Source organism: Trichosurus vulpecula, chromosome 6 (assembly GCF_011100635.1).
Source record: "Trichosurus vulpecula isolate mTriVul1 chromosome 6, mTriVul1.pri, whole genome shotgun sequence".
In the NCBI taxonomy this organism is placed as follows: domain Eukaryota; kingdom Metazoa; phylum Chordata; class Mammalia; order Diprotodontia; family Phalangeridae; genus Trichosurus; species Trichosurus vulpecula.
Window position 1 is genome coordinate 132,216,706 of NC_050578.1, and position 12,250 is coordinate 132,228,955.

The following is a 12,250-nucleotide window of genomic DNA, read 5'->3' on the forward strand; positions in this document are numbered from 1 at the left end:
ACCCCTCCACCACACATTGAACAGGCAAATAGTTATATATGTGAAGCCATTCCAAACATATTTCCATATTAGCCAGTCTAGGAGAAAACAAACAAGCAAAAAAGTGAGATTAAATGAGAAAGTGACCACAGGGTACTTTAATCGACACTTCTCCAGGTCATTTGACAGATGAGGAAATGAGGCAAAACTGGGTTGAGTGACTTGCTTGGGTCACACAGCTAGGAAGTAAGTGTCTGAGGTCAGATTGAAATCATGAGGATGAATCTTCCTGCCTTCAGCACAGGTAATCTACCTGCTGCACCACCTGGCTGCCCTGCAGTTGTTTGCTATAAGATTTCAAAGGTACACTCAGCAAAAACCACAACTCCCTACTCTTCATTCTGATACAGGTTCATTTCCTTGTTAATTCTCTCCTACTTGGTTTAACAACAACCTAGTGGGGGTGCTCTGGATTATTTTCAAAAATGAAGAAAATTCCGTCCAAATGCCTCAGTCCCTACGCTACAATAAGACTTCTTCTATGGACTAGATTTCTTTTTCTCAAACAACAACCTGACACAATTAGACACTTCACTGCTAGTCTCCAAGGAATTTATTAGCAGTATCAAGAAGAAAGAAAAGAGAATAAACAATTAAACAAAATGCAGAATGCTGCAATTGAACCAGAAGTCAGAGTCACCTCTAGGCTCCGCAGAACCAGGGGAGAAAGGAGCTGCTAGGTGGACTTGCTCTCCCTGTCACCCCTTCTGGTTCTGCTTGTCTCACTACAATCAACTCCTCTGTCACACACTGTCTTCTCTCTTCTTGTTTATCTGGCTTCTATCTTGCCTCTCACCTCCTCATAAGGGGCCCTAAAGTTTGGGAGCAAGCCCCCTCCTCAAGGCCACTAAACCCCTAAATGAAGTGAGATCCCTCAGATTGTCTGTTAGCAATTCAGTTCTCCTCAAATTGCAGGTTAAAAGACTTGTTCTCCTCACTCTGTCAGTGAACTCTCTGATCCCATTCAAGATCAAACATCAATATCTAAACCCTGCTTGTAATCTAAAAATTGAACCGGCACTTACAGGAAAATAAGAGTCACCATAGACTTGTTTGATTATTCTCTCTTTGCCAGCATCAGTGACTTCTCATGGATATAGATTTGGGATATAAAGAGTCATCCTGACCTTTCCTGGGGCTGGAAAACTAAGGGAATTAGAGGTATCTAATTCTAGTCAGATGTGGGTTCCAATGGGTCACCTACTGAGAACTGATGCTTCTTTGTGGAGTTTTCACAATAAATGAAAGATCATTAAGATAGCTCAGATTGGCATATTGAAAGAGCATGGCATTTTCAATAGGGAAAAGCTTTCTTTTTTAATTCATTATAAATATTATGGCATTTTCAGGTCCACTAGTTTTTCCAGTCACTTCCTATCATTAGTGTTTGATCACAGGCAAAAAGATATCATTTACAATGTTCTTTCTGTTTCTAATATTTGTTGTTCTTGGTTCCTATACTCAGAACATTTCCATATACTTCCTATCTTAGTAAACTTAAGTCAGACTCAGAATAAGAAGCAATTTGTGGAGATACAAAAACATAGTAATTGTTATGTGCTGAATGACTGATTGAAAGTTTATAGTTTCTTTTGGACCTGAGAATTTTCTTGCCCAATGCAGCTGTCAGCTTAGAATTTAGTAGACTTTTGAACATGGCACTTGTAATTCATGCAAAAAAATATTTTTGAGTTTTTTTAATGAAAAGTGGCATCCTAGTGAACTTCAGAAAGAAAATGCTTTCTGTTTCCTTTATCAGTGATTATTGATTGAATCCTCAAGTGCATTCACTTTTCCTCCAATAAACACTGAGTTTAAAATAGATTAATCCAGATAATCACCCAAGATTCTATGTCATTTATTGAAATTTGAAGAAGTTAATTTGTCTATAAATAGGATATAAAACTGCAATACATGAAAAATTATTTTTAAAATATTTTATTTCAAGTACATGAGAATGTCATTTGGAATTATTTCTCTCACAAATTATGTCTGGTGGGTGATTACATGTGTGGAGAAGGTTGTAATTATATCCTTCAACTCCTTCCTTTTCAGGGTGTTTTTTTCCTACCTGTCTGCTGAAGGGATCAGAAAAAGATTCATCAGCAATATTATGTCTGAGCTGAGCCTTCGAGAAACATAAAGATCCTTTGAAATGCAGGGAAATGGAGATCTTTCTATCATTGCATTACAGGCAAACAGGCCAGGGTGTGCAAATGTATGGAGGTGGGAGATGAAATGTCCACTTCAGGAAATGCTATTAAGTCCAGTGTGGTTGCAACATGGTGTGTTTGAAAGAGAGTAATGTGAGAGATGAAAAGCAGAAAAATTATCTTAGAGTAGATTGTGGAAAACAATGGAATTTGTATGTTAGCCTAGGAGCAAGAAGGAGTGACTTAAGTTTTTTTGAGTAGGAGGTGACACTGTTAGTTTTAGGAAAAAATTAAGAAGGTCATTTTGGAAGTTCTGTGGTGGACTGACTGGAGAAAAGAGAAAACAAAGAACTCTGGAAGCTATTGCAATGATTGTGGTGACAGTCATGGAAGCTTAAGCTAAGATGATGGCTATGTGAATGGAAAAGAGGAATGGGCACTAGAGATGCTGTGAAAGTTGAATCAAAAAGATTTCATGATTGTGACTGTATGTTAATTGAGAGAGAGATAGCTTTGTTTTGATATTGTTGGTCTGCAGCACAGTAGGTCACACTTCTTTTTTAAAGAAATTTCTTAATTTCTAGTGTACTATAGACATGAGGGACTTCTATTATGGAACTTCCCTGCAGTAATGTGGCTCCCAAACTTGTCTGAATGGTATAGTACTCCAGACTTGTCTGGTATGCTAAGAGATTAAATAACATTGCCCAGGCACCCATGCAGGATGGTTTAGAAGCAGATTCTAAACCCCAGACTTAGGCTTTACTTCATCACCACCTTTGTATATTACTTGCTTTTTGTTATTGGTGGTGGTGGTGGTCCATTGTCCTTGAAGATGACCAATGACATTATGAAGGTGATATTTTGACTTGCCCATGAATTGGATTTAAGGTGGTGGGGGCAGGGGGGCTGCACAAAATTGTCAGCCTCCTTCTGACCAATTCATTTCAGCTACCTAAATAACGCCATGAGCACTGAATCACAGACTCTCAGGCTGAAAGAGACCCAAGTGAACCTAGACTAAGCCAAATCTGAAGAAGAATACCTCCTACAATACACTAGAGGTTTCATGCCAAAATTGAAAGAGTGCTACAATTGATGTTGGCAAGATCTGGGATCACGTCCTGCCTCGGAAACACTTTGAAATTGTGTTATTTAAAGAACTTACACCCAGTTAAGAGTCATCACATTCACTACATGTTGATCTGCCCAGACTGACACAAGGATTAAGCATTTGGTATTTTAGTTTTCAGCTTGGGCACAAAACCAATATTTGTTCACAGTCAGTGACGACAGTTCAAGGTCACTATTAACATTACTTACAGCCACCAAATTAGCATATCAATAATGGCAGAGTTTAAATAGCTCTGAGATACCCTGAACTCCATCATCTCTTAAAAGATCTCTTCTTCCAGTGGCCTGTCTAAGGTGATATTTCCTACATTTGAGTAAGTTTTTCATTCTAATTTATCACTATCGGCATCTTATCATGAAAAATGCATGTGAGGGAAAAAAGTATAAAATGTATAAGATAATAATGTTTTATAGAGAAATGCTGATTTTTTAAAAAATATTTAACATACTCATATTTGGTGTGGGAAAGGGAGATGTGATGGAATCATGGATCTGGAACTGGTAATAACCTCAGAAGCCATTGAGCCCAACCAATTCATTTTATGGATGAGGAAACTGAGGCTCAGGAAGCTTAACTAACTTACTTGAAACCTCACAATTACTAACATGTTGGAGAACAAAGGTGGCCCATTTTTAAAAGAGGGCAACATGGATTTTTAAACTATACATCAGCGAGGAAACTATGAGAGTCGTGGAAAAACAGTACAAATCCCCTAAAAAGAGAACTAATAAAAAATTGCTGTAACTAGATAATCTGGAATACTGTTCTCCACTTGACTCTGTGCTAGTCTCCTCATTCTGAAAATAAGCTCAGATATTGGCTTTTTTTAATGTCACCACGCCCCCTTTATGCTTCTCTCCATTCTTTCCCAATGCTGGAATTTCATAAGTCTTCTCCTGAAATGGCTTTTTTCTCATTAAGGAGTGTCACCTCCTTAATTTCCTCCCCTCTTCTGCATCTCAGCTCCTCCTGTTTTCTAGCTTTCCTTCATCTGATGTGCTCTTTCTCTGCTTTCTCCCGTGCTGCTCTTCTTTCCTGAAACAATGTGTTTTTGGTCTTCTTTGTTTGGCCTCTTTTCCCTGACCTTCTCCCTCCACCTCCAAGTCTTCCCCTTAAGCATCTTAAATATCATTAAGTTTGGCAAATAGACTAAATTTACTATGCTTACCAAGTTGTTGGGTTTGATCTCCCCAACTCATATTTTTTAAAAATCCAATTAATTCAGTTTTTGTTTGTCTGGATTTAGGAGTAATGCCCTGTGTTTGTTAGCAATAGGTAACTACAAAGACTGAGTGACAATATGATGTAAGGGAAAAAGAACTAGCCCTAATGTCGCCCAATTATGTTAGAGTGCTGGGACTGGAATCAGGAAGACTCATCTTCATGAGTTCAAATCTGGCCTAAACACTTAATAGATGTGTGACTCTGGGAAAATTATTAACCTTATTTGCCTCACTTGCTCATCTGAAAAATGATCTGGAAAGGAAATAGAGGTAACCACTCTAGGTGTCTTTGCCACAAACCCCAAACGGGATCATGGAAGAGTCAGACATGATTGAATTGAATGAACAACAGAGTTGGAAGGGACCCACAGTGGGATTTCTAGCCTGATTCATGTTGGAACAGGATATTCGCAACAATTTACTCTAAATCGATCATCTAGACTTTGGATGATGTCTAGTGGTGGTGGTAACAAAGGGGGATGGAAGCTCACCACCTACCATGGCAAACCATTCTTCCTTTGGATAGCTCTAACTGTAAGCATATTTTTCTTTCATGAAACCTAAAACTTCCTCTTTGCAATTTCTACCATGAGGTTGTGGCCTCTCTCTTGAGTTTCCAGTTCAACATCACTGTATAAGGAGTTTTGCACATTCTGAAGTGGCTGCCCTATCGCCAAATTAAACTCTCCAGGATCAAAATAGGGTCATCATTTCTCCCCCCAAGCCTAGCCCTATTCTGACCTTACCTTTCTCTGTCAGAATGCGAGAGGGGCAGGGAGAGGGAAAGAAATGGAAATTTATTAAGTACCTGCTGGGAGTCTGTCACTGTGCTATGCACTTTATAAATATTATCCCAATCAAGCCTCCTCCTCCCAATTCCCCGATGGTAAAATTCATCCTCCCCCGTATCTACTCCCTCTCCCCAAATGTCCAATCACTTACAAGACGTGGATGATTCTGGGTCTGCCACATCTCCCCCAACCGTCCCCTTCTGCAGGAGGTCATGCCCTTCTCATCTCTCACCTGAATGACGACAATATCCCTCCTCCAAGTGGTCCTCCTACCTCCCGCCTAGTCTCTCCCTTCTCCCAATCAGTCCTCTCTATGGTTGACGATAGGATCTTACCTGGGCACAGCTCTGACCAGGTCACTCTTCTCGTCCTTAAGTTCCTGGATCTACAAAAAATATAACCCCTCTGTTCACAACCTAGCCTCCAGACCTTCATTTCTAGCTCTTTATACAACTTGCTTTCATGTAGAAAGACAGTTGAGGCAAACTGGCCCTCCTTCTTGCCATTCTATACACATCATCATCCATCCATCTCTCTTCTCCATGGCTTTGCACAGGCTGGCTCCCAAGACTGGAAATCTATTTCCTCTTCATCTCCTCTGCTTAGAATCTCTCACTTTTCCTCTGCAAACCTCATATCAGTCACATCTCCCACCTGGGGCTTTTCCTAAGCCCCCAGGTCCTAATCTCTCACATCCAAAGAAAATGCCTTTCATTTCTTGTTAATATACTTGTCTGTAGTTAATCTATAATTTATAGTTGAATGTAGCTTTATGTTATTAGGACATGCGTGCATATGTTCTTCATATTAATAGAATGTAAACTCCTTGAAGGCCAGGACTGTTCAGTTCCTGTCTTTCTCACCCTTAACACCAGCACTCTGCCTTGCCCTTAGAAAATGCTTGTTGAGTGATTGATTGACAGGGTCAGAAAACCCCTGTCTGAGTCCAGACTCAGTCATTACTATCAGGGGGTCTTCCTATATGCAATTCCCACATCCTTAAAACCTGGGTAATAAAAGTTTTCCTGCTTATTCCACTTGTGATATCAAATAAGACAGCACATGATAGCCAGCTCCTATATGGCACTTTAAAGTTGCAAAGTTCTTTAGGAATATCTCATTTCATCCTAACATCCCAAGGAAGGAGGTGCAATTATTATACTAATTTCACAGTTGGGAAACTGAGGGAGGGCAGAGGTTAATTGACTTGCCTAGAATCACACATGCAACAAATGTCCAAGGACACACATTTTCCTGCCTGCAGGTTCAGTTCTCTTTCCACTGTGCCACCTGGCTGTCCCAGTAAATGACAGAAGTATTTCTAAGAATGTAAATTCCTCTGTAAATGTGAGTTGTTGCTATGGTACTTGAAGTCTGAAGTCCTCACCTAGGAATATGCAAATTTGTTTTTTCTGGGACTCCAGTTCCCTCATCTGTAAATACATTAGAGCATTTACCTTGCAAGATTGAGATATAAGGATGAGAGGAGATAATCATCAAATTGATCTTGAGACCTTTATAGTACTAGACACATGTGAGGCAGAGAGAGCCAAGGCGGATGACTGAAGAGTTGGTCTCAGAGCCAGGAAGTCTCATCTCTCTCACTCACCCTGGCTCCATGACCCAAGGAAATCACTTCACCTTTCAGGGTCTCAGGCAGCTTTCTAGAACTCTCAGTTGCAGAGCAGGTGCTTTGGCAGAATTTCTTCTTCCTTGAAAAGACTCTGTCTCAGAGACACTGTGAAGACATGGTCCTTTCGCTTTCAATGTTATTGTTACCTAAGGCACTCAAGCACAGAATTCCCTGGAGACAGACAAATATTCTGGAGTCTTAAGTGAACAACCCAGTCAATCTGGATACTTAAGCATTTCCTGAGTTCCTTCTCCTCAACATTATATGAGGTAGGGATGATTGATACAGACAACTGTTGCATAAAAACTGAGGGTCATTAACAGAAATTAAAAAGCTTCTGTATCACCCTTCTTCTTCCTTGCCTTCTTGATCCCTCCCTGTTTTCCCTTCTTCCCCTTTTTTTCTTCCTGTCTTCAATTCTGTTTGTTTCTTTTCTTCCTTTCCTTCTATCTCTTTCTTTCTTGTTCTACCTTCCTTTTTCCTCCCTATCTCCCTTCCTTTATTTCTTTTTCCCTTCCTTCATTCCTTTCTTCCTTCCTACTTTTCTCCCTCTCCTTATCTCCTTTCTTTCCTTTATCCTTTCTTTTTCATATTTTCCTCATTCCTTCCTTCCTGCCTTCTTCATTTTTCTGCCTTCCTTCTTTCCTTCCTTCCTTTCTTTTTTCTTTCTTTCTTTGCTCTTAATGGAATTTGTGTTTTTATGACTATACATATTTATGATGGCCCTGTTTTCTTGCCTTCTCAAATAAGAGGAGAAGGGAAAGGGAGAGAATTGGGAAGTGAAAATTCAATGAAATTGAATTTTTTTAATTTTGTTTCTCACACCTCAGGAATCACATAGAGGTTTGACTGCATGATGTGTGCAATGACTCCTTGACATGGTGCCCTGCATCCAAATTCTGGTTCTGACAATCACTAACTACATACATACAGTCACCGAGTTTCTGAGGCTCTGTTCCTCATCTATAAAATGAATATGGTAACATTTGCTCATCAGGTTCTTGGAATCAAAACACTTTAAAACTCAACAGCACCATAGAAATGGGAGTTAACATTTACCTAAGTTTCTTCTTCATTGAAAAGACCAATATGACATGAAACAGAAAACAGACTAAAGGCTGAAGGGATTTCTCTCCTCTTCATTCCACAGGGCCTAGAACCATGAAGCTCTACCTTTTAACTTTTCTTATGGCTTTTCTGGCTGTCCTGGCCGTAAGTACTTGGGGAAATGGAGAAGGGGCTGGTGTCAGACTGATCGATCCCTCGTCCCAACAGTGGTCCTCTAGCTTCTGGGGACTTGGCTTTACATTTCCATCCCATGTCTCTCAATAATACTGGAAAAATCCCTTGTGGCTGTAGCCTCACACTGAGTAACACTTCATTTTATACTCACAGCTTTTTCCAGTCCTTTAAGGGACAGATCTACATTTCCCCAAACAAAAATGAAGATAAGGAATGTTACATGTTAGGATAAAATTTTGCTTTTCCTCTGTGTAGGGATAACTCATTCCAACCCAGAGAGCTACTCAATTCACTGTTTGGGTTTGTTTCTTTTAATATGTCATATAACTGAGTCTATGGATGTTTTTCTTTTCCAAAGGGAGCTGATGATTCATCTGAAGAGGTAAGATATTTGCAAATAAATTCAAAGTAGTTTAACATTCAGTAATGTGCACCCTTAATTTTTTTTTTCCTTTCTTTTAATAGAAGGCATCGCTGGAGGCGTAATAGATGGTAAAATTAAGTTTTATTGTGTTTAACTTGTAATTTATTGGATTTAACTCATTGCACTTTGTTATTATATTTCCTTATCTTTAATCTGCCCCCATCAATATCGCATTGCTCATTGTTCCTGAGCAAAGGTACATTTAAATAAAGCAGAAATAGATATTGGTTCCATTGATTAAGCATGAGACTGCTAAGGGTTACAAACACTGAGTACACCATCGTTAGAATACATTTATCTCTGGATTTATTGATTGGGAAAGAATTGCTACATTGCAATAAGCATTTCTAGTAAGGTGAAATGTTAACTGGGAGAAATGATGTCCATATTCAATCTCTTTTCCCTGCTTCCCTAATTTTTTACATCATTTGGCCAATGATTCTATAGATTGCACTAACTCTTCCACGCACAAGAGATATCAGAGGTGTTCTCTGGGTTATGGATGTTTTAGGGTTCTCTGGTTATTCATGGAGTCCCTAATGATTCACATTTATATGCCCAGGGCTTGCACAGAGGAAGATCTTAACAAATATTGGCTGAAATATCTTGATTTGTTTTACTTGGGTTTAGAGAGTGAGGATTGACATATCTCCTCAATTCCAACTACCCGATCTGTTGACTCTACTGTTTACTGGCTCCTTGCCCCCAAACTGATTTCCAGCCACATTCTTGTGCCTAAACAGGATTGTGCTTGTCCATGAGCCTGATGATGCCCATGTCACTAAACAGCAGTGGAGTTTCCCCATGTCTTCTATGGAACCAAATTAGTTCTCCCTTTCATTGATGCCTGGCTATGTCTGAGGAATTCGAGTTAAAGGCATTTTCTCAAAGAACTCAAAGCTTTTAGATTGCTACTGCATATCAGGGATATCTAATTGAAGCATGAATTGTTCCATCCACAAATAAGCTGATTTTATACTTTTCATAACACATCTTTTTCTTTATTTTTAATGTCATGTAGATGGTTTGTCTACCAATGTCCTTCAAGCATGAGAATAAATTTCTTAGATGCTTTCAAATGGATTTGAAAGAAGGATTTACATTTATGTTTCTCAGTCACCATTCTTTTCCAGTCATTCAGGTTTCAATCTATGCTTATTACCTCTATACACTGAACAGGTCACTTTACTTTTCCTATTCTAAGTTTCAGTGATGATGGACCAAGTCTATGAGGTTCCATTTCACTCAGTCTAGGTATCTCTTCCTGTAGGTTCATGTATAACTTTTGGTTCTAACCTCTGTTCTTCAGAGGTCACAATGTCTCTTTCACAGGGTGAGAGGTCTAGTGGTAGAAGGACCCTTGCAGGCCATCTCATCCAACCCCTCTGTTTAACAGCAGAGATAACTGAGGCCCATTGACATTAAATGACTCACCCAAGGTCACACAGGCAGTGGATATTGGAGCCTGGATTTGAAGATACATCCTTTAATTCTAGGGGTATTTAATTCCTTCCACTCTGTCAAGCACAAGAACAGAGACGCCAGTAGTTACAGCAGGTGACTGTTGTCTTTGATTATCCTCTCCCTGTGGAACGAGGGAAAGCTCGTGGTCTTTTTTCATCTTTCTCCAAATAAAGGCAGGGAAAGCATATGGTTTGATTTTTCTTTTTTTTATTCTGCGAGAAAATATGGAGAATGCAACTGTTGAAGCTATTTTTCATCAAGAAACATTATGAAAAGGGTAACTACGATTTGGAAACAAGGTTTCTTTAGTAAATGAATCATATCTGATAAACTGTGCATACTCTCAGGTTAGCTGAGTGAGAGATTTCAGGAAATTGTAAGAATGAATTTGAATACATACATCTCTCTGGTCTCCTCTAGAGCTCAGGCTGATAGGATACAAGGGATTCTGCTGATCCAAACAACCCTGTCATGGGTGAGCAGTCGTACTAATCCTGTTACATTTTGTGTCATTGTTGTTCAATCATTTCAGTTGTGACCAAATCTTTATGACCCCGTTTGGGGTTTTCTTGGCAACAGTACTGGAGTGATTTGCCATTTCCTTCTCCAGCTCATTTTACAGATGAGGAAATTGAGACCAACGGGGTGAAGTGATTTACCCAGGGTCACACAGCTAGTAAGTGTCTAAGGCCAGATGTGCACTCAGGAAAATGAGTCTTCCTAATTCCATGCCCAGCAGTGTATCCACTGAGCCACCACGCCACCCCATTACATTTGTATATGCTTATTATTTCAATGTTATCGTGGAGAATAAGAATTTTACAATACTATAAATGAACCAGAGTTGCTCAAATTTATATCTGCTATTTTCTCTTTTTATACAAGCGCGGTCACAGGAATCGTTATGATGACTATGCCGACTATGGTGGATATTATTGATATCCTCGAAATCTTCAAAATGCAAGACAAGGGAGACATCAATAAACAGGTAAAGATAGGTTGTGATTACCGAAAGCACGGTGGGTGGTGTGGTGGAAAGGATACTGGATTTTAAAGTTAAAACTCCTGGTTGAACTCCAGATGAGCCCCTTATAACTCAATGACTCAGAACAGCAAGAGTCTGAATATCTTCTTTCTTGCAGAAGATTTTTCTGAGTCCATTCTGCATTGAGCTTCCAAAAGGGATATGCCTAAAACTCAGCTGTGACCATGTTGTTGTTCAATCCCCTTCCGCCCCAATAAATACTAGTGGTTCCCTAATATGTCCAAGATCAAATATAAAATCCCCTATTTGGTTTGAAAGCCCTTCAAAACAAGCTTCTTCCTAACTTTCCAGTTTTCTTACACTTGACTCTCCTCTACCTATGCTTTGATCCAGCCACACTGGCTTTGCTGCTGTTTCTCATCCACAGCATCATCTGTCCCCTTTCTTTTACCTCTGGCTCTTAGGACAGGACTCCGGCACACAGTAAATGCTTAACAAATGTTTGTTGACTTGGCACTCCATTGGATCCTGGCCAGAGGTAGGGTCAATGTAAGACAGTCTATCAACTCATGAAACGTCTTCCTACTACCTACAGTTTTTCTTCAAAAATCCACCGAAGATGATTTAAACTTCAACGGGGAAAAATGTAATTGATTTTTCAGTCACAACAAAAAGCAACATTTAAGCTTCTGGTGCTCAGACACAAGAGAGAGATCTTAGCATGCTGCACCGTCCAATGTATCCTAATCTGAGATTCTGTGCATGACTATTTTTTTTTATTTGGCTCAGGGCCCATACTGGTGGAAGAGCGCTGGTGAGGGAGCCACCTGGTTCTAACATCAGCTCAGCTCCTGCTTGGTAAAGCATTAATCAATCTCCCCAACCACTTTTTAGCAAAAAGAAGCTGCAGAAACTTGGCCCCTGAGAACTCATTCAGGTCCTATCCAAAGGAACGCCAGGTGCCATTCATTGAGTGATCACATCCCAGCTACGGCTTTCCAGGCCTGTATCAGCCTCAGTGCAAGGAGAACCAGACAACTTCAGGAGTACAAGAAAGAGCTCCTTAGAGATGTCAGTTGTACTAGCATAGTAAGAAATTATTGCCCTCTTCTCAACAGGACATTCTATATAATATCCTTTTCCTTCTGTGGACCTATGATC